At 44.5% G+C, this 18,231-nt stretch overlaps 1 protein-coding gene across 3 annotated transcripts in view; it reads left to right on the top strand.

The window, feature by feature from the left end:
• chl1b (cell adhesion molecule L1-like b) overlaps positions 1-18,231 on the top strand; it is an 86,275-nt gene that overhangs the window by 3,620 nt on the left and 64,424 nt on the right. The window lies entirely within an intron of this gene.

Below are 18,231 nucleotides of genomic sequence, written 5' to 3'. Positions count from 1 at the left end.
CATTCTTTGGGGCCGGGCTGAGTTCACCTGGCGTTTACTGCTACAGAGCTGGAGTGAAACCTGTACATGTCGGGATACAGTGTGGCTGAAGGCACGGGGCCTCAGACATCAGAGGCTGGAAACTCTGGTTTCTCCATTTGATCTAATGGTAAACCGTCGCTGTCGCATGCAGCTTTGGCTTGGTTTAGGCCAGTGAGCACTGGCATTAGACTGCAATTTAGACATTTCTCACAGTTGGTTTATTCATAAGGTGTGGTCAGGATGAGCCAGTGGGATAAAATGTGAGAGTTCTAGAAGTTCTTTTGACTTTTCACTGTATTTTGCACCAGAAAATTATGTTGAGATTGTTTTCATTGTGAAAATAGACATTTTCCTCTTGTAAAAATCAATATATATAGTTCTTTACACAGTTCTGTAATGATGAATACACTTCATTGACTGTGAGATGATTGCTTTGTGCATTTGCAGCTCTTCCTAACAACATTATGATGATATTGATAACCATACGTTCAATTCAAATAATAGTAATAGGCTTGGTACAGATATTACCCTTTATGTGAGCTGCTCTTCCTGTTAATTCCTGTATTTAAACCACTCTAAAATGCTTCCCGGCATCTTATCAGTGCTCGGTCTGCAGCGGGTGCATCTCTTATCGCCATCAGGAATGTAATTTCAGGTTATAATGCAGCCTGTCCGATGGAATCAGCAGTATCAGATGGTGATTGCAGATTAGAGAAAGCAGCTTCTGGGAAAGAGGGAATTGCTGTATCAGGCTAATTGTCCATTTAGGTTATCCTGCTATCACTCCGTCTAGAATCTGACATTAGCGGTGATGTATTTTAAAAAAAACAGGAGTGTGGGTGAGGAGTTGCAATCAGCTGGATCGACAGTATGATCTCCACCAGGCGGTTGTGTTGAGATGTGCTGAGAAGGGCTCGCCGAGCGGCGGGCAGGGAGAGACGGTGTGTGTGGAGCCGAGCGAGCGCACCCCGGCAGCCTAATTGAGGTTCAGCTCAGGCTCCGGCACTACAAGCAATTACAGTGACGCCTCACGGTCCCTGCGCTGCAGGCAGAGCTGAGAGTGCTGCAGCGTCGCAGCGGACCGCAGCACCTCCTCTTTCATGTTTGTCACCGGTGACAGTCGGAAAGGCGCCTTTCCAGCCACCACTGCGTGGAAAATACATGAAATATTCATCCACCTGCCTCCTCTCTTGCATTGAGCATATTTATTTTCATTTTTTTTTTCTTTAAATTTGTTCTTACGAGAGCGTTTGGAATGATTCCTCCCATGTGACCTCTGATGAAGGGTGCAGGAGCGGATCGTCAGCACCGAGGCTTATTTCTTATTAAACATCCCGCTGCATCATCAGGGACGACACAGAGTGATCAATGGCTTGTCGAGCCGCACGTACGATTAATCAGTAAAGCTAATACTGGAGGACAAACCCCGCAGTGGGGTCGGCGTTATCTGGTGTGCTCAGTCCTGCCTTTTCCCAGCAGGGGGGAAGAGGAGGTCAGTGGCTGAAACACGCCACAGCCTCGCACCGACGCCCGAAGGCGCAGCTCGACGAATCATCGTCCTTCCTCCGAGGCAGTCTGAGCAACGTTTGGGCCACACATCCTGAAATTGGCTGTCATTTACAGAGCTGGAAAACGTTTTGTGTCACCACTGGAGGAAAATAAAGAGCGTCTTGTTATTGTTGTGTCTGAGCGTGTCCTCCACTTGTTGTGCCATTATCCCTTACCTCCAGGCCGTTTGAGAACACGCTTTCCACGGGAATTGTTCTCTCTTCTCCCACATTCAGCCACAAAGACAATAACGTCTGGCATTTTTACACCTCATCTGGCTTTAGAATTGTCATTTTTTACGTTTAATTAATCAGTGTAGATTTGACGCACATGAAAGCCATAACCAATAACGAGAGCCAATAAGGGAGTGTTTTATGAGCGGGACTCTAATCCCGCCGCTCGCGTCGAACTCGTGTTCTAATCGCATTTTCCCCGCTCCGATTTCTACCGCCACTGCTGAATCACGGGAGCGAATATCCTCCAAATTCGATGTTTATGCTAAAAACCCAGGTGAAAAGGCCAGCACAGCCGTAAGATCCTCCGAGGAACAACAAACACGACAGATATGCCTCAAAGAGTAAGAAGTTATTACCCTCAAGTCGCCGGGACACAGGGACGATTTCCATTTCAATTGCTGGCTCAATTTGGGATAACTCATGCATACAGAGGTAAAACGAACAAAGAGCGTCGGAATAAAAGTGACAAATGCAGAGAATGGAGCGGAGAAGCCTTGGTATCACTGGCTTTGTGTCCCATGAAGGGTATTGTGCGAGGCCGCCGGGATAAGGTTGCAGGAGGACCCTTGGGACATGAAAGTGAAGGGCGCCAAGGATGAGGGAGGACACTTTTGACAGGCAGGGGACACGGAGAGGACGTGCCAGGACGGAAATCAAGCCCCCCCTCCCATAGACTGCGGTGCTGCGATCGGCTTGCTCTGTTTTGCCAGTCAATTTGTTGGAATTGCTCGTCCCAGTCTCCCACATGCCAAATTCCCCCCAAAAAGACTCAGTTCACAGTCATTCAAAACACAGCAGCAGATCATTGTTTTCAGAGACACGAAGCAGCAAATGTTTGGCATTTAGACTCCACAAAATGATGCTAATTCTAATTATTTCAGCGTGAAATTTTATGGTTTCCTCCAACAGAGTTTGAACAAGTGAATACTGTGGGATGTACAAATAATTCACTGCTCGACGCCCAAAAATGACAGAGCAGTCAAAAATTGAATGCAACCAAATAAACTAAAATACCTCATTACCTTTGTAATTTTTGATTGCAGTCTCTTTTTGTGGGTTTTCTGAGAATGAAGAAAGGCTTCTTAGCATTAACAACCAAGCCTGTGGTTCTTTGAGGGTGCATTAAGCCACTACCAGTCTTTGAGTTCAATAGTGACAATGCCACCATGCTGGTTTACCACCTCTTATGTCCCGCTCTGTTGCATTAGCATGTTAACATTTGCTAATGAGCACTAAAGATGTAGGAGCAAACAGAGGAAACGGTTCAACGAAGACTGGAGATGAAAGCAGGACAATCCAGCAACCATGAAGGAAACGCCACATCAGTTATTTATTATCTGTGGAAAAGCGCTGTTGTACATTGCAGGAAAGGCATTGGCAGGTTCTTGTTTCTCGATGTTCCTGTTTGAGTGAGGAATCTCAATCCTGAGCTACATGAGAAACAGGTTACATGAAGATGTCATTGATCCGATCTGGAATTTATTTTTCAGATAAACTCAAACACAAAAACATTTTTTTTGACTTCTGAAGGGAAGTAAAACAGCAAATTTTATAATGCGGTACTGTATAACAGATTTGCAGGAATAAAATAAGTCGTATTACTTATTAATCTGGTTTCGTTTTTCTGCTGTTTGATTATTGAATCTACATGAGTTCTACACACATTTCCCCAAATCTCAGCACAGTAGGACATAAAAAGCACTGAGTGAAAAATACAGAATAAACAGACTTTCTCTACTTAACAAATATCTAGCAACAGATTTTGATCATTTTCACTGATTGTACTCTGCGTGCCTTCTAACACAGCATGTAATGAAGATGGGTGTACATTTATTTGACAGATTATTATCTACTCGTATAGTCATTTTGTAGCACACTATTGGGAAAGAAAGACTCTCTGGAGTCCTCAGTTGCATGTTTGTGGTGGAAACATGGTGATTGAAGGGAAGCAAAACAGCTGCCTTGTTACACACTTTCAACAAGGAAAAACTTGATGTCATATTAAGGTCAGAAATGTACATACCTTTGCATTTTTTCTTTATTTATAGCACTGAATTTCATTGAACTGAACTATTTAGCCATTTTTTGCTTTTAATTAGGTAACGGTCGCACCTATTATTTATGCTTTCAGTATATTGTTTGATAAGTCCTGCCAGAAATCTTTAAAGGAACATATGACTGTCTGCATTAGGACAGTCCAGTGCTCAGGGTGAATGCCTGTGTAAAACTCAGTGGGCAGTCCATCCAGTTGTGTCGAGTCATTAATCTCTGTCAAAAGGTTTGAACTGACAGGCAAACATCTGCCATTCATTGAGCTAAGCTGCTCATATGGGGAATGCCTGTGAGGAATTCTAAAACAGCATTGTGTTGGTATTTACACCCAAAAGGCAAATTAAGGTCAGACAGTTCACTCTTGTAAAGCCCCGTGACAATTAGAGAGTCAGCGGGTAATAGAGGGTCTGTTTTTTTTTCCTCACTGGGAATGCATTTGCATGCAAATCACTGTCAAAAATCTGCACTTGATCATTTGCAGGAGATAATTTAGCCCCTAAATGGCGTAGGAGTCTGTTTGGGCAGGTGTCTATGACGGAGGCTGTCGTACAGGGCAGCAGCGCTGTATGTCCACAGCCTTCCCAGGGGACCTCATTACATGGTGTCGGGCTCCACTGGGTACTGTAAGTGTACGTCTGGGAGCCCCTCCCCTCCTCTCCCCCCTCGAGCCAGTTGCAGCCCCATGCTATGTTGATTCGCTGCGAACATGCAAGTCCGGTGTCCACTCCGCATATTAAGAGCCTGTTTACTGGCTCTCGCTGAGGCTCGGAGTCAAGCACGGCAGCACCAGAGAGGAGATTAGAGAGCAGATCAAGCATGATTGGAACGGTGAAAACAAAGAGGTTGGAACGAGTGGTCAATTTGCTAAGCGGGCTAGCAAAAAGTTTAATTCCGGTTTACTTCCTGCATGGTTTGAATTGATCCATTTGTCCACAGAAAGTCATTACGGTTTGCTCGATGATAGAGACTGATCCAATAGTTTCCTCCTAATAGCATTACGACATTAACGAATATGATGAGCGCGTAGCGTTGTTCTGCTTTTTGATGGCTGTGGCTCGGATGGTAGAGCGGTCATCTCTTAATCAGAAGGTTCTGAAGCGTCCTCGAGCAAGACACTGAACTCCAGATTGCTTCCAATGGATGGATTAAACACCTTGCATATCGCAGCCATCTCCACTGGTGTGTGAATGGGTGAACGTGATTAACAGTGTACAGCACTTTGGGGAGCACTCACATGGTGAAGTGCTATATAAGTGAAATCCATTTACCTTTAAGTGCCTTCATCATAGTGAAGATTTTTTTTTCCAATCAGTTTTTTCAAAGTTGTGATTGTTCAACAAAGTCCATGGGGTTGTCCTTCAGGGGTCTTTCACAAGGAGTCTGCTCGCAGCACGTCTATTTCTTCAGGTACTCACCCACAGACAGAGCAAATGTTGAGGAAAAGAAGCTTGCCAAGCTGGTACCAATCCAAATTAATTCATCAGCTCAGGGGAACTGTGATCTTTCATTTCTTAGAAGCGCGACCCACCGACCACCAGCTATGAACTGCAGACCTCTTTGACCTCATTATTTTTACAGCGCCGACATTTTTGGGTCAAAGCTAGCACCTCTTTTACAGCCCTTATATCGGGCTGCAAACAATCTCACCTTGTAACATTTTCGGAGGTTTACAGCAGACTTGTAATGAGTACCCAGGGATGACTCGCTTCTAGGTAGAACTATTAGGATGCTGAGGCTTAAATAAAATAGCTCAGTGCCAAATGACTAAACATTTTAGTCACAAATGGACTCATTTAGGAGGCAGTGGTAGGGATAAATACTGCTAAATTGCATTAGCTAATCAGTGTTATGCAGACTAACTGCAAGAGTGTAGTGCTCATTAAGAAATGCCAACCAGATAAGCATCCACTCTCATTTGAATTATTTCTCATTGGGGAAACGGGACAGAGGCACTGTATCGTAGAAGCTTGAATTGACACTACACCGCTGCTTGATTTAAAAAATTTACTGGAGTAGGTTTCATGACTGATGGAACTTTGCTCACCCCTTTCAAGTAAGCTTGCAGATGTAAGCAAATAGATCACGATTTCCACAGCCGTGACTCTTCACACAATGCTTTCAAGGCTTTTCTTGAAATAGCATTCATGCTTTGCTCCTTTGCAGAAATACAGCTGGAGGGTCTTTTCTATCAGCCCTGATCCCAGGAGGGAGAAGACTGTATTTTTATGCACTGAGTATTGTGTGAACTATTTTTTTTTTCCCCGGCAAAGAACAAAGACCAGGAGTAAGAAAACTACCGAACATCCAGCAAACTTAACAAAATGCACAACCCATGATAGAAATTATGACGACATTGTTCTGTCACAGGAGGCAATAAATGATTCACAGCCACATGCTAATTTATCATGGTGTGGTATTGCAGATACTTCTGGAAGGAAACAGATGTTTGTTTCCGATTAATCTTGTTGATATTCACAGGCGCAAATGCTCCGTAGATAAAAATAGTGCCCTGCAGCTCAGTAATTAGATCTTTTGGCTTGTTTGCCTACAATCGTCTGTGTAGGAAGCCTTTTATCTGGGTTCGAACTTGTGTTCTACATGACAAATTGCTGTAAGGGGAATGTTATAGTGCAGTTTGTAATATGTTTAAAACACTTAAAATTGCCCATAAATTGTGATGAAATACATTTAGGAACTATTCCTGAATCTGCCCTCAGTGAGCAGAGATTACTAGATCTCAACACATATAAATAAAACTCCAGGAACTACAATGAAATATTGCTGTCTGTTTGGAGAACTTTTTTTGTGAGGATATTATGTTTTCTGTCAGCAGTGTTGCCGGTTACTGTTAAAAATGAAGGCGCATTTGCAAAACTGGTAGTCTTTTTTTATGATTGCGGTCGGGTGGAGGGGTGTCGTCAGCAGCTGAATGTAACTAATACATTGACTTGTAAAGTAACTGTGGTGGTGGGGCGTGGTCAAGCTCAGAGGCAGGGGAGACGTTGGGGAGCTGGTTGGAGAAGGCAGCGAGAGAGAGGAGGGGGTCACCTGTGTCTAATGATCGCTGATTACTGACGACGAACTGGAGGGAGAGTCCAGTCGTTCATGTTTTGGAACTTCTCCGTCGCTACCTGGAGGAAGCCGAGGAGGGAACTCCAAGGGACATTTCTGTTCGTTAGAGGATGCACGAAAACATTTGCGGACAAGTTTGCATTGCAACCTTGGCAAAATTTAAAACAGCAACATTTCATTATAAAAATATGCTGCTGCTGATCAGGCTTCTGTTGAAAGATGCAATGGAGGCTCACTTGCTTTACAGCCGAGGCAACACCGACACACTGCTGCAGGACCTTGAGAGAGCCATCAGTTATTACCTCAAATATTTTGGTCATTGTTCAGGAGCTCAACAACAAAGTTAGTGAAGGAAGAGTATATTGGACTCTGGGAAATATCTTCACTGTCCTGGGGAATCATGACCCAGCAATAGATACAAACAAAAACATCTGGAAATTGCCATCAAGATACAAATCGAGAGGTGACAGCCGGGATGAACTTGTCCGATCTCCATCAGGTTTTAGTGTTGAAATCAAGTCCAACATCTTCTGCAACACCAATGCAAACAGTTCTGCTCTGAGAATAAACTGCCGAGTTTGTCTGATCCAGCCAGAGGTGAAGCCCCCATCCAGGATGGAAGGCAGCTCAAAGAACCAGGAAGACAGTCTTAATCCTGAGGGGGAAAAAAAAAAAAACACTAAAAAAGTGAAGATTCTCCTTCACTTCCAAACTCCAAGCAGAATGTGTTTCCTGGGTCTTCAAAAAGTACAGCTGAATGGGGAAGGGGACCAAACAGGGTGATGAAGTTTCCTGAGGTCAAATTTCTTTGGCCCTGGAACTCCTGGCAATAGCTTTACCACTGGACCAAATGATTACAGGCATACTAATTGGTCAATCTGTCCACAAGCTTGAGTTATATGCACGTGATATCCTTGTGTTCCAAACCAGAGCACTCCCTTCCTGCACTGCGGAAGTGTTAAGACACTTTCTGTCAGCTATCGGGTTGCAAAGTCAACTGGTCAAGTCAGACACTCCCCCATCCAGCAGCATGTTCCTTTGGGGAAATCCTGGCCCACTCATGGCATTAAATACTTGGGCGTCATTATTCCTTCAAGGCTAGCAGACCTAGCTAAAATCAACACTGACCCTTTGTTACACTAACTCTAAGTAGATTTTCCCCGTTGGATCCCCCTTTTCCTCTCAACACGGGGTAAGGCTACACCCAAAATTAATGACCTTCTCCAGGCACTTTCAATCAGAATCAAGTCCTGTCTGCAAGTGGTTGGTTGAATCCCAAACTGAGAATAGAAAAGAACCATTTCTGGTCTCCTGCCTTTAAAAACTGTCTCGAGGAGGCTGAGTGGGTGCAGACGTCCCTCATGCTGGGACGGAAACAGTGTCAGCGTGGAAGATGACAACCTTATCACAAGTTAGGGTTTGGTTCTCACAGCTCGGCATTGTGGCATCACACAAGGATCTCCCTAACAGACTGACCAACCAGGTTTGGAGATATTACACTAAGTGGGGGAACTATATGTATATATATATATATATATATATATATATATATATATATATATATATATATATATATATATATATATACACACACATATCAATGTGTATGTCTGTATGTATATGTATTTCAATGTATACACACTCTCCTTTGTCTTGTATACTAGTTTGGACTGTCTTCCTGTGCTTGTTTGAAAAATAAATAACAAAACTAATCACAAAAAAGGCAGTCTCCTCCTCCAAGTCTGGTCCTGCAGGTTTCTTCCCGTTTCCTCTCCACCTTCTCCTTTGCCCGACCCTCATCAGCTCCCCAGGAGCACATTAATTTAACTGAACACTGCAACCTTGAAATAGGATGGGTAAATGCAGAAAAGGAATTTTGCCAACGGAATTAAAAGCATGATTAGCTTAGTTTCACTTAAGACATCAGTCTGTGGCCACATTTAATTTTTTGTTTTTCACTCTAATAAGATCACTAAGGTCTGTCTAAGAGCAAAACAAATGCACCATCTTAGTCTGAGTGCTCTGCCAATTGGAATTGGCTTAAAGGCTCAAATCAGTGGCTTTGAAAAACAAAAACAGATCAATGAAGGTGATCCGACTTTGATATCCTTGGCTTTGGCCAGAAAATGCTCCCAGCCGTCTTCATATGACAGTTTTTTTGTTTTTCTGTGTGTTACTTTAAGTGGATGCTCATTTCTCCGTGGCTTTCTGCTGACCCCGGCAGTATCTCAAACCACAGGAGGCGCCTCGTCTTTTTGAGTTACAGAGATCCTGGTGATCCTCAGTGGTACCATTCACCTTTGGAACTCGGGAACCCAGCACTGCAGCCAGTTAGTGGTCTTGTCTTAAACACTGACATTTGCATTTAAATTGACTTCATGCCGCCGTGATTTATTTTCTGGAGAGAGCGACAGAGTTTGGTGGACGGCTTTGCCTCTAATTCTCTCGCATCTGCCAGAAGTACGATAACCGGGGCGGGATTATTATTCAGTGAAATCGCGGGCCTTAACTTTCTTTCATAGTGCGCCGTCGCTGCTCACCAGCTGCGGACCACTCGTGTTTCAGAAAATGTCGTCCTAAAACAGCAGATAAACTCAAAGTCACTCGTGCGTGGTGGCTTTTCTCATGAATTAATTGTAGCAGAGAAAAAAGTTTTTTCTTCACATTGCAGATTAGAAATAAAGAAAGTTGAAAATGTCCTCTCAGGAATTTGTTAAATTTTCGGATTGAGTTTTGTTATTCTCGACACTCTGTTGAACAATGATTTCTGTGCTACATCAGATTTTTTTTTCCCTTTCAGCTCCACAGTCACTAAACACTGGTTTTATTTCTGCTTTCAGCTAAAATACATTTACTAATTAATCGCTTTTGGGTCGACTTTATATCACCTTTTGGATTCATGCACCAAATATAAAATAGTTGGAACTGGAGGCTGCCAGCTCTGTGGGGGGTCATGATAATTCAGGGGTGACAGTTTGACACGGGATGTTCGTTGACGTCTCCGCAGAAAGCGGGTATAATTGACAACATTAGCCTTGAGGTCTGTCTGGTTTCTGACAGCTGATGAATTCACGTGTGTCTCCCCTACGGACAGCATCTACACACCTCCTGCTTTTTTCAAGCCATTTTACACCTCAGTAATCCCTGCTCTTCAGAGCTACTCGCCCCAGCTGAGCCACAGTTTGTGCCCCACGTGCGGAGTGTGAATCACGGCCCAACACGCCTTCATGTAAGTCAGCCGACAGGTCTGATTCCCCCAGGGTGCGTATTCCGGCCTCATTGTTGATCCGGTGCTGCGTTGGGCCCCCTCGGCTTGGCTGTACCATGAAACCAACCTGCTGTTAAAGCATTTGGATCACATCCCTGAGCAATGAGCAGCCCCAGTTCTCCCGTTTGCAGCCAGACCTGAGTTACAGATGGCCGGGCCTCTTCCTGTGGTTCACCAGTGGAAGAGGTGTGGAGAGTCTGAAGGTTGCGGGCAGGTCTTCCTCTGTTGTTCCGCGTCATTACTAACTCACCCAGACCTCTTTAAAACTTGAACTCCTTTTCCCTCCACCACCTGCAGTGAGATGGGGGGCTTCAACTGAGGTCGAAAGTGTGCCAGAAGTGCTGCTATTAACCCTGTGTATTGTGCCTTTTGCATGAAGGGCAGTCCACTGGCAGCCTCTTCCCCCTTTTCATAAGAGAACAGGCTGCATTCCTCCTCCCGTGAGCGCCGACATAGCTTTCTGGCTCTCAAAGACCCTTCATGCAGATTTCTGCAGCACGGGATGGTCTTTTCTCCCCCGTTCAACCCAAACCTCATTTCTCAACTCTTGTTTGGACCAGAGCTGCTCCTCCCTGGGATTGGTTCAGCTATCTCAGTCATGAAGCAAACTCCATCTGTCCTCTCATTCACTGCACAACCAGAGCGTAAGGAACTATTCAAACAGAGTGGGGTAAAAACAATGAGTCTCCTCCAGTGTGTGTGGGAGCGTGTCTTAGCTCCACAAAGAGAGGCTGGAGCTCTGCTGCTAAGTCGACAGCGGCGTGTTAGCATCACAGTGGAGAGAGGACGACTCTCTGGTAATCACTGCTGGCTCTATTTTATTTGATCTACTGCATCACAGGGATGTAAAGGAGAGCATCGATGCTGACAACATTAATATCTTACTGCTAAAATGCATTATTCATATATCTCTCTGGTGCCACTCAGACTTGTTGCAGATCTCATTTGCTCAACGTCTTCCTCTTGAAGAGAACCTAAGGTGGTCATTTTCAGGGGTGTGAAACTCAAACAGAAGCTTTTCATGATTTACAGTTGAATATAATCCTCACTTATCTTGTCCCGGAGCTCTGCGGCTCCCTCAGTTCTTCCTCTGATTGAAACAAATGATTTTATTCTTTCTTTAACAGTCAGCACTCCCCGAAAGCCTTCTTCCTTTTGAGCGGTCAGATTTCACAGACGTGCTCATTTCGGACAGGAGAACCTGCCCATTTAGGACATTAGGAGGGTGTAATTTGACACCTGCCTCAGCATTTCCCAGCGACGGTGATGTTGTGTGTTATAATGATATTAAGTTCATTTTCAAGGAACTCTTAAAGCGATAAAGTGTTTGACATGAAAGAGGAGCAGAACCATTCATACATTTAAGTAGGACTGCAGCGATTAGTCAAGAAATACGCAGTGAGTCTTTTCCCCGCTTGCTGCAGCCAACACACAAGGAAGTGGAGGAAGACAGCTGAAAACATGCCTTTGCAACTAAAACAACTGACCCTAACCTTATCACCTCAGAGAATGTGCTTGGAAATTAAGATAATCGTGACTGATCCACCCATAGAAAACGTAATTGATGGGTTAGTCGAAGTTGCTGCCCTACATTCAAGGTGTGAGATTTGAAAGATTGATTTGTGACTACAGTTAGCCAATCAAAGGAACAGAGTCTTGTGATTTGTATTATCAAAGTTGCCTTCAAGAATTTGTTGTCCAAAGCAGATGTCCTCTCAAAAATTAAATTAACTCTCAGGCCATATTCGACATCAACCCACATTTACATGCGTAACAGCAGTGAAATATAGAAATGTAGAACGGTTCCCCTTCTAATTTCAGCTCGCTTAATGACTGGTTTCACAATATTTGTCTGTAAAGCGCTCACACTAATCATGGCTGTAATCTAATTCTCAACGTGGTACTGTACCACAGATGGCACAACAGCTGTGACTGAACAAAAATTAGTCAGAAAATAAGGCTAAACTAATTTAGCAGGCCTGAACTCTACCCGATCGTTCTGTGACCACATCCTCTCCGCCCGAGAGAGATGGAAAAACACAGGATGTGTGCTGTGAGTAATGGGTATTCATCGTCTGTGTGAAGACTGGCTGCGCGGTGAATCACAGTGGATGTAGCTGCAGGAGCATACTGTTATTGCCAGTGTGTGTATTGCCAGTGGAGTCACGTCTGTCTGTTTCTTCGTTTTTATGTGTGTGTGTGTGTGTCAAATGTGAAATGGTGGAGCCCAATACTGATCAAGCCAACCGTGAGCAAGTCTCCAGGTGGGGGCTTGCATCACGACACTCAGACCCCACAAAGGGCTTCAAAAGAAACCAGGGGGGATTTGTTTTGCTCAATAAATGGTGAAAATGGCTGAAAAAATGCTTTTTTTCCCACCCTCCTCCCACAGCGGCTGATTTATAAGACCGCACGTCTCCAGTTTCCTGCTGCTATGTTAAAGCAGGGGGTGGGTGGAGGGGGCAGTTAAACTGATGGCAGAGCCTTCGTTCTCCGTCACTGTCAGTAAAACAGCACCTGAGTCGAAGGCTGATGTGGGGGCTGTTCCTGAAGTGCAATGCTTTTTATTTCCCTCACTGTACTTCTGCATTTTCGAAAGGAAAGCTGCAAATTGCATCTGAACGCATGAGAGAAAAAAAACAGATTTGATGAAAAAGCTACATGCACATCAAAGTGAGGGGGGCTTTTAAGGAGCCATCCGGTCCCCGTCTTGACCCGGTGCGTGCACCACGGGCACAACCTGAACACCAGCACGCCGGAGGAGAGTCCTGCCACGTCTGAACGCAGCTCTGAAGCACCAGAATGCAGAGCGCAGCAAGTCCACAGCCATCATCATTAGAGCCGCGCCGCTGTGGACACTAATGGCCATCCCCGTTCTGCTGCCTCGGCACTTCCAGAGGGCTCATCTGAGACCTGATGGTGTGAACACATGAATTAATTCAGAGCCCGCTTTTAAAGCAAGACACAAGACCGAGAAACCTTGAAAGCCAACAGCCACCATGAGTACACTGGCTGTCTGTTCCAGCCACTTTCAGATCATCAAAGGAGGCTAATTGTCCTCATTTATCTTCATTTAAAAGGCTGGAAAAGATGTCGTTGTTTGCTTGTTTCAATATTGAGAAGCAAGTGGAGGGGTGGGGGGGTGGAGGGGGGGGTGGAGAGGGGGCAGCACAGTGGTGGTAGTGTTGAACTGGGGGATGGGTTGGTAGAATGGATGTCCTCTGGATGCGCTGTCCCCAAGACTCTTAATTGTGTTTGAGGATTTCAAATGGCCCAAATGAGCGGCTGTACACGGGAAGCGTTGATTTAAAAACCTCCACGCATATTCCAGCGGAACGAAGATTTATCATGCACTTTCCGCGGGAAAGTGTTAAACGCAATATTTGAGAATCGATACAGGGTCGTGACAAGGCGCATTTGTCAAGTGTGTTTATGGTTTTGGTCACGGCGAGGAGCTTTGCGCCGCCATCTTTTTCCAATTACATGCAAAGGCGAGCGCAGAGGACCGCCCTCCCCCCCTCCCCTCGGACTCTGGCGGTCTTGCGGTGGCGGTATGGATTTTCAGACGTCCAAATGAGCTCTTTAGAGCCCGCAGTCCATCTGCAAGGCCCGGCCTGTGGTTTTAAGCACAATTGTCCCCTCCTCCTCCAAATGTACACTTTACAGATCAATAAGCTTTCACAGTAATTCAACTGTGTGCACCCCAGAGAGAGCAAATTCACTGTATCATAGATGGAATTGAATCAGTACACTTCCCTGTTGTCCCTGCTACAGAAAGGGCTTAATCGATGTCACGCTGTGGGCGCTGTTTTTTTATTTCTTTCTTGTACTCTGGTATGTTTGTGGCCGTCGCTAAATGAGAAGCACGCAGGTGATGTGGGACTTACCAGGATTTCACATCAGATAGTTTGCCATTTATAACTGTGACTTCTAAATCCAGCGAGGGAACTGGGGCACATTCTGATTAGCTCGGTGGCCGAGCGGTGTCTCTACCCGATGACGATCAATACTCATATCGTGTGAAATCAATTCCCCATTTGGGCCGGGGGCTGGGGGACACCCCCTCATGTTGGACGCTGCCCAAAGCCGGGCTTCTGAGTCCAGTTCTCCAGGAGAAAAACATTTTCAGGACAGTTAATCAGCCGATTTCTTTTTACATAACCCAGCAGAAAACGGCCAAAACGGAAGGTTTAACAGCTGAACAGTCAACATATTCTCAGTGCTCTTATCTGTGATACGCTGCTCTGCTTTCTCTCATACCAGTCTGTCTTTGTTCAGCCAATATCTGTCGACACGATCAGCCTGGCGCTGATTTTTTGGGTTTTTAATCATATTCATTTGATTCCCGACCAATAAGTGTAATCTCTTTAGTCATATCCACAGTGGAAATAAAAATGCAAAAAAACATAGGATTTGGCTTGATGGCAGAAGGCGACAGATAATTGTCCAAGGGAGTTTAATTATACAAACATGGAGGGATTACTGAACAAAACGACTGGGCACAGGCCCAGAGGCCCACAAGGTCAGAGGGCCTCGAAGTGACACCAAAAGACTACAAAGCGATGGAAAATGTCCACCAAAAAACCCCAAAAGACACAAATACATCAGTAGGAGGCACATTAAAAAACACTAACACTGTTCTTGAAATAAAAAAAAAAGACAACAACAAGACACACAAAGACCAGAAAGACATCAAATGAACAGAAACAGGCTGTAAGTGGCTACAACGAAAGGGGAATTAGCCTCACACGTGTGAGAAGTGGTCCACAAAAGAGACAAAAAGGACTTCAAAGCAATGATTTAAGTCCTATTTACATGACTGCATTTCAGATAAAATGGCATAACTTTTGTACTTTCCATTCAGAAGAGTTTTGTTTTACACAGCAACGTTTTGAAAGCAGCGTCCATTTACATGGAAATGGCAGAAATGAGCCATTAGTGTGGGGTGTTTGTTTATGTAATAAGAACCACTGAAAATATACAAAATGTCAAAAAAAAAATGTCTGGAAAATATCGTTTGTTGTAGAAGTTGGTTAGCCAGTCCGTCATAGCGAGCGGACTGCGCCTCGGTCACGACCTTTCCTGTCTGTACGACGGAACAGAATCAACCAATTGGCTTTAACATTTATGGAAAGTTCATATTTACACTTCAAATGGCACGCTGTCTTTTCTTCACGTAACTACAGATCTTGTCAAGAGCTTAAAGGATTCCGCCGTCATTCTCTTCAGGAAGCTGGTTAAAAAAAAAAAAGCCCAACAAGAATCTTCTCCGCCGCGGGCTCCATTAACGAAGGCTCTGATTGATCCTGTGCTTGGTGTCACGCTGCGGTCACAGCGGGTTTCCGTGGTCGGCACGAGGCCGACCCTCGTCGCAGTCTGTCAGACCAGCTTTCATCTCCGAACCTTCAACAGTTTGCGCGTAACGCGAGGGACCCTCATCCATAATGCATGGCCCCTCAGCTGGCCCCGCTGATGAACAATAGTTGGTATTCTGCTTCTCCGTCACGTGCGCGCACACCTCTCGGCACACGGCTTTGATTCCCTATCACTGGTGGGCCGGGAGCTCAGCTGCTAATCCAAAAACCAGGTTATTGAAAAGCGGCATTGATCAAAACACGAGTGAACTAGATAGAGCGGGCTTCCCTCTGAGCTGACGGCTGCCGAACCATCGATACTCTCAGTTTGGGAACAGTTGTGTTCGACCGGGATGGAATTTATACAAGTTTTCCAATAAGGAGATTAAACACGGACACTGATAAATAATACGGTCATCCACTTCACAGCAGGGGGTCAAAGAGGGAGTTATGTATCATGGAGAGATTGGAAAAAGCTGCTGCTTTTAAACTTTATCTTTTTTCCTACTCAAGGTTGTTTAAAGGTTTTCTACTGATTTCAGCGGCTTCATGTTTATGAACTACTTCACTGCGTGATGCAGATTTGATAAAGAAAAGTAAGTTTGATAGCAACAGTGCAGCCCTTCGATGGCTACACTGCAGTGTGCTTCAACATTATCCTGTAGGTCATCTACATACATCGCTTTAAAAAAAAAATCAATGCTGTTGAAGCAGTTTTCTAAAGGCTGTGCTTTCAGTGAGCGAGTACCACTGTGTTGTGAACAGGTATCCAAAATGCAGCAAACGTTTTCTGTTTTCACCTAAAATCATTAAATTGGAGATCAAATAAAATAAATAAAGTAATACTATTACGTCTCGAGTCAGTTCAGGTGACCAGGATCACTTCACAGATGTAGAAATTCGCTATGTTACTGATCATTACTGGAATTTACGTTGTTCTGGTCATAGTATGAACCAGGCTTTTATATTTTTGAGTTCCAGTGACATGTGCTCATATGTTTCTCTGCTTTTGAAGATATGAATAGTGTAATAATAATCCACTGTGAGATATAAAGCACATGGTGAACTGAGGGAGAATATTGTTCAAAATGCTGTTCATTTAGTCAAATATTGATTTTTCATGTGATAGTTTATTGAATGTGATTTCCCTAATGATATATTAATACTCTGCTGCATGAAATCAAAGAAAAAAGTTTTAGCTATTTTTTTTATATCATATAGAGATCAAAGTAAAATGGAATTGACACTCTCGCTTTAGAGTCATGATATGACAGACTTGGTTTAAAGAAGAAATCTTAATTTTTATTTATGACTTCAAAGCAGCATCCAAAGCATCTTTCAATGTTTGAACATCTGACCAAATATTGTACATTTTTGTGAGATGAAGCATGTGCCGTGTAAAAGACTGCGGGGCAAATGTGGTTCAAGCTGTGTGATGCTGGGGCTCGATCTTTTTCCAAAATGTTCACTTGTCTTAAAATGATCTCCACATACAGATAATTATCATTCTGCATAAAAACAGACTAAAGAAGGATATGTTTTTGAGGAAAATCGGCTGTCAAAAGTTCTCCTTCACTGCCGTCCCAACTTCACTCCGTCCAAAACAGAGCAATTCCTAAACCTCCCTTTAATAGAGTCTTTCAGGGAGGCACAGGAAGAGGAACAAATGCCCCTATTCAGCCACGTCCAAAATGCTAATGCCTCCGGCTCTTAACACGTTTATAAGGGTTCCCATGTCACGACATGGCATAGTCCGGCCCTGATGGTAGCGGCCGTGGCCGTGGGGGGAGGTGGACGGCATGAAAAAGCCCGGCTCCGTTACAAAACATGACAAAATATGACAACAAGAGAGGCCGGTTTCCTGGGAGAGCCAGGCGTCGGGATCAGCTATTCCTCTGGTGGAAAATGTGCCCGAGCGTGTTACGTCACTCTGAGGGTTCCTTTCCAGTCGCTGTTAGCGGGTTGAAAGGCGCTCTCTGACATTTTAAATATCTATAAAAAGTAACTAGCCTTGTGTGACCGGTGGCTGTAACATCGCCCGGCAGCGAAGCCATTAGCTTCGACTGGTCTGAAAGACGTGAGCGATGGCTCAGGTGCCGCCATCGAACCGCATTGAATTCTGCTAACTGGGTGCTTTCGCTTGTAAACGATGGCGGCGCCGGTTTCTATATTGAAGAAACTTTCTTGGAGACAAACAAATGAAGGACAGGCAGGGTTTCTAGTGATTTCTGGGGAAGGTAATTACTCCTTATCTGTGTGGCTGCTGCTGGAAAGCAGTCTGCAGACAACTCACCTCCCACTTCCACTCCCATTTCTTCCATTTTTTTTTTTGGATTGATATTATGTCAACAGCTCCACAGCTATTTTCTGGAGGGACGCTGCACACCAAACTGTTGGAGCAGGGTCCCACGCTCGCATTGACCGCATGGAATGATAAGATGACAGACCGCGTTAAACTTCCCTCTCAAATCTTAATTCCATTTTCAATATGTCACCAAATAACACGGCGGCTTCAAACAGGCCCGCTGACGAGAAAAACACTGGGTTGACATTATCGAGCGGTGGAAAAAGGGGCTACAAAGACTGCGCTCCCAGCCGTGCTATCGATGTGTGTGTGGGGAATACACGATGAAAACAGGTGTCCAGGGACAGATTGACAAACTGCCATTCATGTCACTTT

The sequence above is a fragment of the Salarias fasciatus genome, chromosome 5, assembly GCF_902148845.1.
Source record: "Salarias fasciatus chromosome 5, fSalaFa1.1, whole genome shotgun sequence".
Taxonomy (NCBI): Eukaryota; Metazoa; Chordata; class Actinopteri; order Blenniiformes; family Blenniidae; genus Salarias; species Salarias fasciatus.
The sequence above is the reverse complement of the archived record's forward strand: the minus strand, read 5'-3'. Positions and strand labels throughout refer to the sequence as shown.